A 12,932-nucleotide genomic window follows, 5' to 3' on the forward strand; every position below is an offset into this window, starting at 1 on the left:
TGTAGATTTGATACCATTTAAGTTAGGAAAATTTGACGTTATATTAGGGATGGATTGGTTATCTAAGCACGATGCCCAGATAGATTGTCAAAATAAGAAGGTAATGGTGAAGACGCCTGACGAAAGGATAGTAACGTTCAAGGGCCAGAAGCAAGTAAAGAAGTTCTTAACAATGATTCAAGCTAAGAAGTTATTACGGCAAGGATGCGAGCATTTTATAGCATATGTGATTGACAGAAGTCAGGAGCCAGCAAAACTTGAAGATATTCCAGTGGTAAATAAATTTCCAGACCTGTTTCCCGACGAATTGCCAGGACTTCCTCCAGATAGAGAAATTGAATTTGCGATCGACTTAGCACCTGGAACAGAACCGGTATCCAAGGCCCCGTATAGAATGGCGCCCGTTGAGATAAAGAGTTAGCGAAGCAATTGCAAGAGTTGTTAGAGAAAGGAGTAATCAGACCCAGTGTGTCCCCGTGGGGTGCACCGGTATTATTTGTCAAGAAGAAAGACGGAAGCATGAGACTCTGTATTGACTACCGGGAGCTCAACAAGCTTACGATCAAGAACAAGTATCCGTTACCTAGAATTGATGATTTGTTTGACCAATTGAAGGGAGCCAAGTATTTCTCCAAAATTGATTTAAGATCGGGATATCATCAACTGAAGATCAAGCCAGAAGATATACCAAAGACAGCTTTCCGAACAAGGTATGGACATTATGAATTTTTAGTAATGTCTTTTGGATTGACTAATGCCCCGGCAGCATTTATGGACCTGATGAACAGAATTTTCAAGGAGTATTTGGACAAGTTCGTTATTGTGTTTATAGACGATATTTTAATTTATTCAAAGACGGAAGAGGATCATGCGAAACATTTGAGAATAGCTTTGGAGATTTTAAGGAAAAAGAAGTTATATGCCAAATTCTCGAAGTGTGAATTTTGGCTACAAGAAGTTCAGTTTTTAGGACACATAGTCAGTAACGAAGGGATCAAAGTGGACCCGGCAAAGATCGAAGCAATTACGAATTGGGAGAGACCGAGAACACCCACCGAGGTAAGAAGTTTCTTGGGATTGGCAGGATTTTATCGACGATTCGTCCAGAATTTCTCAAGAATTGCAACACCATTGACAAAGCTTACACGGAAGAATGAAAAGTTTATATGGAACGACAAGTGCGAAGAAAGTTTTCAGGAGTTGAAGCGATGATTAATCATGGAACCTGTTTTGTCACTTCCAGACGATCAAGGGAATTTCGTAATTTATAGCGATGCTTCTCACAAAGGATTAAGATGTGTTCTAATGCAGCATGACAAGGTGATTGCGTATGCGTCAAGGCAATTGAAACCACACGAACAGAAGTATCCTACTCATGATTTGGAGCTAGCAGCCATAATGTTTGCTTTGAAGATTTGGAGACATTACCTGTATGGAGAGAAGTGTGAGATTTATACGGATCACAAAAGTTTGAAGTATATATTCACTCAAAAGGGACTTAATATGAGGCAAATGAGATGGTTAGAGTTGATCAAAGACTATGATTGCTCGATTAATTATCATCCCGGTAAAGGGAACGTTGTAGCAGACGCATTGAGTCGGAAGGAAAGGTTGAATGTGTTATCAGTACCTGAAGATATATATAAGGAATTTCAGAAATTAGAATTGGAAATTAGAGTTTGCAAACCTGAGAAAGAGAAAGTATACAGTATGACTTTCCAACCGGAGTTATTGGAGAAAATAAAGAAATGTCAGGAAGATGTAATGGATCAAGATATAAATCGTTTGGTAGGTGAAGAATTATGCACACAAAAGGGTGACCAAGGTATTCTGAGGTTTTTATCTAGAATTTGGATTCCACCGGTGACGGAGTTGAAGAATGAAATTCTACAGGAGGCACATAATTCGAGGTATTCCATCCACCCAGGGAGTACCAAGATGTATAGAGATTTAAAGAAGAATTATTGGTGGCCAGACATGAAGAGGGAAATTGTGGAATGGGTTAGCAAATGTTATACCTGTCAGAGAGTTAAAGCAGAGCATCAGAGACCAAGCGGATTGCTACGGCCATTGGAGATTCCAGAGTGGAAGTGGGAACATATCGCCATGGATTTTATAGTTGGATTACCAAGGACAAGGGCTAATCATGATGCCATTTGGGTTATAGTGGATAGACTTACCAAGTCAGCTCATTTTCTGCCTATAAATGAAAGATTTTCGCTCGACAAGTTGGTCCATAGGTACCTAAAGGAAATCGTAGTTCGTCATGGAGTTCCAGTGTCTATCGTATCTGATCGAGATCCCAGATTTAATTCAAGATTTTGGAAAAGTTTTCAAGAATGTTTGGGAACAAGATTGAATATGAGTACGGCCTATCACCCCCAGACATACGGTCAAAGTGAAATAATGATCCAGACAATCGAGGACATGTTACGTGTTTGTGTTATTGATTTCAAAGGAAGTTGGGATGAGCATTTACCCCTGGTAGAGTTTGCTTATAACAACAGTTATCACGCTAGTATTGGGATGTCACCCTATAAAGGCCTTTATGGACGTAAATGTAGATCTCCAGTATACTGGGACGAAGTAGGAGAACGCAAGATACTTGGACCTGAACTGGTACAGCAGACAAAGGAAATTATTGAAATTATCCAGAAGAGATTGATAGCCACACAAGATCATCAGAGGAAATATGCAGACCAGTCAAGGAAAGACATGGAATTTGAAGAAGGAAGCTTGGTATTACTAAAAGTATCACCCTGGAAAGGACTAAAGAGGTTTGGAAAGAAAGGGAAGCTAAGCCCAAGATATGTCGGACCTTTTGAGATCCTAAAGCGCGTTGCCAAAGTAGCTTACGAATTGGCGTTACCACCGCATATGGAGCACATTCACAATGTTTTTCACGTATCGATGCTTAAGAAGTACAATCCAGACTTCAAGCATGTAATAGAATATGAGTCAATAGAGCTTCAGGCAGATTTGTCATATGTAGAGAGCCCGATAGAGATTCTAGAGGAAAGAGAGAAAGTATTGAGGAATAAAGTAGTAAAGTTAGTAAGAGTATTGTGGAGAAACCCAAAGGTTGAAGAGTCAACCTGGGAGTTAGAAAGTAATATGAGAGAAAAGTACCCTCACTTGTTTTCTTAGGAGATTCTGAGGACATAATCCGTTTAAGGGGGGAGGATGTAATATCCGGGATATATCGTGTAATTATTTTGCTATTTAATAATTATTATATGTGTTCAGTATCTATTCTGTGAATTAATTGTTAGGTGTTATCTGTATTTGGATATTCAAAAATAATATTAATTGAGTATTTTAATTTTTATATGTCCAAAATAAAATATAGATAATTGTCATATCTTGCTAATTATTTTTATGTTGATTTAGGAATTTATAAGAATCATATAAAATTTATAAAATCTTTTTCCGGGTATTTAAAATCTATTTTTTAAAAACGGGAACCAACCGACGTCACCCGTTGTTACGTTTTTGGAACCCGAAACTCTTCCGAGAACTCCTTCCTAACCCAATTGTAATATTACGAGCATTTTCCATGTTTTAACTTTTTCGATCCGGCGTATGGTTTGTCCTGCGCGGGTCCCGGCACAACATTTTCGATACAATATTCATTTCGGTAAATCAATAAAACTTGTATTTTCGATAAACGGGAGCTTTTTATTAAACTATCACAATTATCACTTCATAATACGTGTAACCATGCGCTGAGACCAAGACCGCAGTACAAATTGTACTGATTTGGATAATTATCCCGAAAACCGATACCGTTTGGATCAGTTTTTACAAATAAACGTACCGTTTTATATCCGGAATGATCCAACGGGATACTAATCTTCCGTAAATATAAATAGCCTTTTACCGTATTTTATTTCGTATCAAAATCATTTGCAGACAAGTAAATATATAATTTTACAGAGAAAAATCATATATTCATAAACTGTTCCAAGAATCAAACCAACTTTTGAAGGTGTTATTGATCTTTGTTGGAAAAGCTCGAGTATCATATTTGAAGGACTTGAAGAGCTCTATCAGATTCCATAACCTGTTTTACTGCAGAATCAAAGGTTAATTTTATATATTTTTATTAAATTTCGAATTATTTTGATTAAAAATATGAATTTTTGTTCGAATGATTGTTTGTATAATTTGATGATTGCATGTTGTAGAGTTTGTTTTCCTGATGATTTTGGTATATTATACGTCTGATTTGGAGTTCAATAACATATTCAAATTTGAGTTTAATTTTCGAATTTTAAAATTAGGGTTTATAACCCGTATGAATGTTTTCAATTGAAATTTGGGGGTTTTTGATTTAGGGGCTATTAGCTGTTGATTTATAGTGGGTTTTGTTCCATATGAAATTTGCAATCGAGTGATATATAGCTCGTTAACAGAGGATTAGTGAATCGAAGGGAGTTGTGTTTTGAAGGTTTACGATGTTCGCCGGAAACCGGCGATGTTTTTGGCCAATTTCCGGCCAGAACAGGAATGATTAGAATGATTTGTTTGCATGAATATGTTCCTGGTGAAGTGTAGTTGTGATCTGGATAGTTTGGTGGCCTGAGGTGGCCGAAATCGTGTTCTCCGGCCACAATCCGGCGAAGTCGACGGCGGGGCTGGCAAAATTGCAAACAGGCCCCTGTAGTTTTAAAAACGATACAGTTAGGTCCCTGAAGTTTCCAGACTTTGCAAAAATTGGATTCCTATTTTAAAAATTCTTAAAAATCATATTTCCTATTTATTTTTATTATAAAAATTCATTTTTAATTTCAGAAAATTCTAAAAATTATTATTTTAATTCCGAAAGTTATTTTTTTTAATTCGAAAATAAATCTGAATTAATTAGTTAAATAATTTCAGTTAATTTTAATTGATTAATTGGTCAATTAATTCAAAAATTAATTGATTAATTGATTTAATTAATTATTAATTGATTTTAATTAATTATTTAATTAGATTTAATTATTTAAAAATGATTTAAAAATTCCGAAAAATAGTTTCGAGCTTTAAAATATTATTCTAAATTATTTCCAAGGCTCGATAATTATTATAAAATTGTTTCGAAGCCAGAATGGCTAACCGAACCCTGTTTATTAACCCAAAATTGATCCAACGACCCGTTTTAATTTCGAAAAATGTTTTAAAAATCATTTTAAATACCAGAAAGCCTATTTATGACCCGAAACTTCTTTATAGATGATATGTCATTGATTACGTGATGTATTATGTGTTATACGTGACTTGTGGATTGACTATCGGTCTATATATTCGGTGTTTACTTGATTATTGCGTAACTTTCAATCCGTTAATCGGATTTGGGTGAAACGAAGGGTAGATAGAAGTATGTGTTGAATAGAATCGTATGAGTTGATTATTGATAAATGCATATGATATGTGAGAAGAAGAGGCAAGACGTAGGAAGGGGAAATAAGTAGTTGAGGAGTAAGACGATTGTGATTGGAAGCGAGTGTAGTGTAGTAAGCTAATACCAAGCAAGTGTTCTGAACTTTCTCGAGATATTGTAGTACTTAGTAGTCCTGTTGATATTGCAAGTGCTTTGAAGCACTGAAACCCAAACCCTAATTCCAGTTATTGCTCTTGAGCCGTAAACCCTATTCTTTCTAAGCCATTGATTATTGCATACCCAAATACGAACCTCAAGTATACGATACTACTCCACAAATACATACAAACTAAATACCGAACACTGAATCGAATTACCCACACACTCCAACCATTGTATTCTATGCTTTGAAAGGCAAAATCCTTGAAACCTTGAAACACTGATTCCTTTGTTATCCAATTCTTTCATTACCTAACAGCTTAGCTTTGAAAATGCCATATTGATCCTCATGAACTCTGAAATCATTTTATTATGAAACATCCAATGTTGTTAATGATTCTGTTTATTGTTTATTATTGCTTATTCTGTTATTATGCTATAATTGGATTGTTTTTATAAAATTGTGGACCAGATTCGTGGTCAGACCATATAATGGTCAAGTTAGGCCAATGTGTACCTTGGATCCAGTAGTTAGAGCAATGCTGTGTGCTTTGCTCGGGGTTAGTGCGTGACTAATCAGCAGCCTAACCTTGGTTTTTAAAATAAATGTATAATATCCAATTCTAAATCATAATCCATTATTCACTTGATATCATAACCATATTTACCTGATGATCATTATTCTCAGTTTTGTCATGGTGACTTGCTGAGCTAGTTAGCTCATTTGTGCGATGTTGTTTATATTCTTTCCAGTTAAAAAGGAACAAGTTGGTAGCGAGGATCCCCGATCCAGTGCGAGAGCTAGGGGTTCAGGTTGATCGAGTTAAGCTAGCAGGCTTCTTTTGGAATAATTTAAGTTTGTAAAAATTTATAATAATGCCTAATACTCAGTTTGAGTTTGAATGGTTGGGATTTGAACGGTTTGTAATATAAGTAGATGTGTTTGGCTTGTGTGCATACTTTAACCTGTTGCGATCCTTCATAGTTGGTAAGTAGGGTCACTGCATATTATTATTATCTTTATTATTGTTATAAGCAGGTTATAATTAAGGTGTGTGAGTTGACCCCAAACTTCTGACCCGGGTTTGGAGGGCGCCACAGGAATTTCTTAGCTTTCTTCCTATCAGTATCCACATATGATGGTACATACCTTGACAATTCTTTAGACTTACTTTCATAGTATGTTATTGACATATTTCCCTGCTTTAATTCCAGTAACTTCAATTCCATTTGATCCTGAACAAATTGAGAAAAATACTTCTCTAAAAATAACTCCTTGAATCATTCCCAAGTAATAACATCCGTTCCTTCCAATGTCTTAATAGTTTCCCACCAGTAAGTGGCTTCATTCTTCAAATAGTAACTTGCAAACTCAACTTTTTGTTCCTCTCTCACCTTAACCAAAGTAAATGACTTCTCTATCTCTTTTAACCAAACTCTCGCTTTAATCGGATCTAAAGAGCCTTTGAATTCCGGTGGATTTACTGCCTGAAAAGTCTTAAAAGTTCCCTGAGGATTGTTCTGTCTCTGTTGTTGTTGAGTCAAATTGATTGTTTTTTAGACAAGATCTGGAGAATCTGGGCTACAGTTGGGTCTATGGGCCTGGATTAGCATTCTGGTTATTGTTGTCTTAGTTGTTGTTGGTTTCTTCATTCTGGTTGGTAGAACGGGTATTTCTTCTGGGAGGTATTTTATGTAAAGAATCAAAAAACTTATTTATCCATTAAATCAAATCTTTCTTTATAAAAAGTTTTTGTAAAACAAAAATATCTCTTTTTGAAAACATTTTCAATGGTTAAACTAAGTAAATTGCATGCTTCTTTACAGAATTTAAATAGTTAAAGGGGATAGGGTACATGATATCACAAGAGTTTATAACTGGTACAGTAAATGAAGTAAAATAAAACAGGTGCAGTAATGTAAATGACAATGCTGGAAAAGAAAAGGTATTGATATATATATATATATATCAAAGTTTAGTAGTACAAGCGTGAAAATGCTTCAGCAAAAGCAAAAGGGTACAACAAGCCTACACACTAATCAGCAAGTCTAGTCTATATAAACAAGCTAAAAGTCTACTTATACACACTACACACTAATGCACATATAACAGCAGTCACAACATCTCTATCGTCTAGCTCCAGGGAAACCCCGGTCCACCAAGCCTCGCAAGATCCTCTAACACCTCTCTGGCCCACCCCATAAGAGCATCCAGGGCCGTATACTCACAAGCAGCTCCATGTAGTCTAGCCTCAAGCACCCTCCGGGTCACATGATTCTCATCCTGAAGCTCCCTCGCACTCCTGTCAACATCTATGGTCCTCACAATATGCTGTAGCTCCTGAATCTGTGCCAATAGGGCCTCTCGCTCCAAAAGAAGAGCCTCATACCGATAATATAGAACAGGGCGTGGAATAAACTGGAAAGATGGACCCACAACTGAATGCCCAGTAGAGTTAGAACCAGCAGGAGGGGGTCCTTGGATAGGTGGCCTCATACCAGAGGCTAGTATATCTCGCAGTGGTACATCCGACACAGTATGAGATAATATAAAAAACATCAGAAGAAGAGCATGGCGTGGATCAGATGACAGTCCTCCAACTGAAGGCTTACAATGATCAGATGGTACCGGAATGATAGAATCTGCCATCGCTGCTATCTGAAAATCACATCGTAAGATAAGAACCTCAAATTATTACACGAATCATGCTAACACCTACTATACAGCCGCACTCAACTCTCGATGTTCTATCTTTCTTTTTCTTACTTCTAATCCTAGCCCTCTACCCATTCCCAAATATCTAGGCTTGTGTCAGTGACTTATAACCTGTAGCTCTGATAGCAAATCTGTGACGCCCTCCAAACCCGGGTCAGAAGTTTGGGGTTCACAACACACACACACATGATATATAAACCTGCTTATGAAAATAAAATATATGCAATGACCCTATTTACCATATTCCATGGATCGCAACAGGTTAAAGTATGCACACAAGCCATAACCACACTTATTTTACAAAGTTTGCAAAACCCATTTAGTTTAACTTATATCTGAATAGTAAATATTCTTACAACTTTCAAACTTAACTATTACAAAAGTCTTCAGCTAGCGTATTCCTTCTTAACCTGGAATTCTAGCTCGCACACTTGATTGGGGATCCTCTTTACCAACGGGCTCCTTTTTAACTGGAAAAGAACATAAACAGATTCGCAAAAGTGAGCTAACTAGCTCAGCAAGTCACAGTGACAATACTGAGATTAAACAATGATCAAATGAAATGAATTAGGTTGTCAAGTTTTCTTACTAATCAATGGTTAGAATTTGATATTCAATTTTTTTATTTTAAAAACCAAGGTTAGGCTGTTGATCAGTCACACATTAACCCTAAGCAAGGCACACATCTCTGCTCTATATACCAGATCCAAGGCACACATTAGCATAACACGACCACTAATCTAGTCTGACCATGAATCTGGTCTGAGCACGAATCTGGTCTGACCACAAATCTGGTCTGACCACGAATCTGGTCCATATTTATAAAACAATCTAATTCTATAACAATAACAGAATAAACAATGTAAATCAATAAACAGAATCATAAACAATATTTGTCTTCAAACATAAGGTGATTTGCAAACACCAAAAAGGTATAACAAGGTAAGTACAAGGATTGGCTATCAACCGGTAAAAGAATCAGATAACAGAAGAATCAAAGTCTCGTGGTTGTAAGGATTAATCTTCTGATGTATCGAGTATGAAGGTTTATATGTTAAACAATTCTGATTCAGTGATCAATATATAGTTTGTATATATTTTTGGAGTAGTATCGTATATCCGCGGTTTGTATCTGGGTATTCAACAATCAATGATTTACAAAAAATAAGGCTTACGACTCAAAATCAATAATTGGAATCAGGTTTTAAGGTTAAATACTTCAAAGTACTTGCAATATAAAACAAAACTATTTCAAACACATATCAAGATAGTTTAGTAATCACTTGCCTTATCTCAACTGACTTCACTTCACTTGCTCTCCGTCTATCATTTCTATTCACTGACTATCTGCTTTCCATTTCTATGACTCGCTTCCTCTATTAGACATCACAAGTATCTATCAATACTCTTTCTCACTTCATTCGATTCCATACAAGCTTCTATCTACCCTTCGTTTTACCCAAATCCGACTTACAGATTGAAAGTTATGATAAAAACAGTTAAACAATACTCACATAAGCACATCGTATATCAATTGGATCACATATAGCATATAACACGTAAGATCTTCGATAAAAATAATTCTTCAAAGAAGATTCAGGGTTAAAATGATTTTCCAGGTATTTAATATGGATTTTTAAACATTTTTCGGAATTAAAACGGCTCGATGAATCATTTATACGTAATTAACAGGGTTCGAATACCCGAATGTGACTTTAAAATCATTTTATAACAATTATCGAGCCATGAAAACAATTTAAAATATTATTTTAAAGCTCGAAACTATTTTTCAGAATTTTTAAATCAAAAGAAATAATTAAATCTAATGAAATAATTAATTAAAATTAATTAATAACTAATTAAATCAATTAATCAATTAATGTTTAAATTAATTTACTAATTAAATAATTAATTATCAACTAAAATTAATTAATTAAAATATCTGGATTTATTTTTGAACTAAAAATAATTTTTGAAATTAAAATAATGATTTTTTGGTATTTTAAATAATTAAAATCAATTTCTGAAAATTATGATAAATAAAAATATGATTTTTACAAATTTTGAAAACATAAATCCAATTTTTGCAAGTTTTTAAAATCACAGGGACTGAAATGCAAGGTTTACAAAACTATAAGGGCAAACTAGTAATTTGTCACCATCCCCGTCGATTCGCCGGCGGTCGCCATTAACGGCGACCCCGAGCTTTTCCGGCCACCGGATAACTGCCCAGAACTTTACAAAATTAACACGGAATGCTCTACTCGATATCAGGAACACAATTATGCTAACAAAATACTCAAACAATCACTGAATAACTCAAAACATTGGCCGGAAGTTTTTCCTCGCCGTCGACCTCGATTTTCCGATCAACGCCTTCTGGTTACCCTCTGTTCAAGCCACTAGTACCAATCAATTTCTCTTTACACGGTCTATTTACTGGTGTAAACAATTTAAGCTAATAACCCTTGAATTAAAAACGCCTAAAAATCAATTAAGAACATTCATACTATATGAACCCTAATTTTATTATTTCGAAAATCAAACCCAATTTTCTATATGTTATTGAACTCCAAATTCAACATATGATATACCAAAATGATCAGAATCAATTTATCTACAACATGCAATCATCAAATCATACAAACAACATCAAAATCAAAAATTCATAATTAATCCCAACATAATTCAAATTTAAATAAAATTATAGAAAATTATCAGTTGATTCCGCAGTAGTATGGATAGTAGAATCTGATACTACTCTTCAATACCTTTGTTTTGGTTACTTGAACTCCAAAATCGAATATCGATAACACCTTTCAATCTCAGTTTGATTCTCAAAAACAATATGAATTTAGGGTTTTTCTTTGAAAATTATATATTTTTACTGTTTGCAAATGATTATTTGTACAAAATAAAATGGTAAGGGATATTTATATTTACAGAATATTGGGACCCCGTTGGATCATATCGGATATAAAATAGAATATGTAATTGATAAAACAGATCCAATTCGGTACCGGTTTTTGGGATAATTATCAAACCAAGCTTTTTGTAAATACGGTCTTAGTCTCGACACTTTGGTTACACGAATTACGAGAAGATAATATAATAGTTTAATCAAAATTTTGCGTCGGGACCCGCACGGGTAAAACCGTACCCCGGATCGAAAAAGTTAAAACATGGAAAATGCTCGGAATATTCCAATTAGGTTAGAAAGGAGTTTTCTCGAGACTTGCGGGTTGTAAAAACGTACAAACGATTGAAGTCGGTTGGTTCCCGATTATACAACATAGTTTATAATTACTCGGAAAAATAATTTATTAAATCCATAAATCATTTATAAAATCATATAACAATATAAAAATTAATAGAAAAATATCACAATTATCTATACTTTATTTTGGACATATAAAAATTAGAATACTCAAATTTTATCACATATAAACATTCAAACACATATACCACTTAACATATAATTTACAAAAATTCATATTATAAACACAGAATATTTATTTATTGACAAAAATAATTACACGATATATCTCAGATATTACATTTTATATCTTAATATAATCCACTAATTTTCTTATTCTTAATCCTTTTCATTAAATCCTTCTTTCGCATTGGGTCCCGTTCTACCTAATGGCCCGTCAAAAACATAACTTATGCCTTTTGCTCACTCATCAAACTGGAACGAGACATTTTACGTTCCCTTTTTCCATTACAGAGAAATTACACATAAGCCATAAAACTATATAACTTTATATTTTATACTCATAAATCTACATAATCCACAAATAGATCACAAAATTATACTTTATTCATATATTTACATCGCGAAAATCCAAATGGTTACAATTTACAGTTATTTTAATTTATTTCTTATATTTGAAATATGATTCTTGATACCTGTCAATTATAATATGTAGGACAATGAAACAAGTTAATTCTCAAACAGGAAGGGGAAAAAAAGCTCTTAAAATCAAGAATCTTGTAGTAAGTAATTTATATTATATTTTTTGATACTGTTCTTTCTAATTATGATTTGATCAGTTTTTTTTAACCTAATTTTTATTATTATCTTAACAGGGATCCTCGAAACAGCCTAGTGGGGTTGAATGTGGTTATGTGGTCATGAGGTGCATGAAAGAAATTATTGAGGGCAAAGAAATATTTTTTACTTCTAAGGTCTATACATTCATTTTTGTAACGCCCCAAAATCCGAGGTCAGGAATCTGGGTCGTCACACAATCCTTCAATCATGTGTAACCTGTATTAACTTAATAATCCAATAACTCTATATCACAGACCCCAAATTCACACATACACACACATAAGTTATAGCCTTAGATACGCTGTACACAATGTAATCTTCTTTTATTACAACTGAAATGTACTTTACAGGATCTTAAATAATTATTCGTAACCTCTACATTAAGTTACAATAATTACTACTATCATCTTATACCTATCTGAATAATCTGGTCCACCTGAGACAAAGCCGTAAGGGATTCTCCCCACGATTTTAAGTGACTAAGCCCCACGCTGGCATACTGGTAATCTGTTGTGTTGTGACATCTAAAAGAAAGCAAGAGTAAACAATAATGCTCAGCTATAATAATCAACAGTATGATTAGACTGTTGAAGAAATTATATTAATCCGTATAAGGATATGTATTTATTCAAAGT

The sequence above is a fragment of the Apium graveolens genome, chromosome 2 (genome assembly GCF_009905375.1).
Source record: "Apium graveolens cultivar Ventura chromosome 2, ASM990537v1, whole genome shotgun sequence".
NCBI classification, from domain to species: Eukaryota; Viridiplantae; Streptophyta; class Magnoliopsida; order Apiales; family Apiaceae; genus Apium; species Apium graveolens.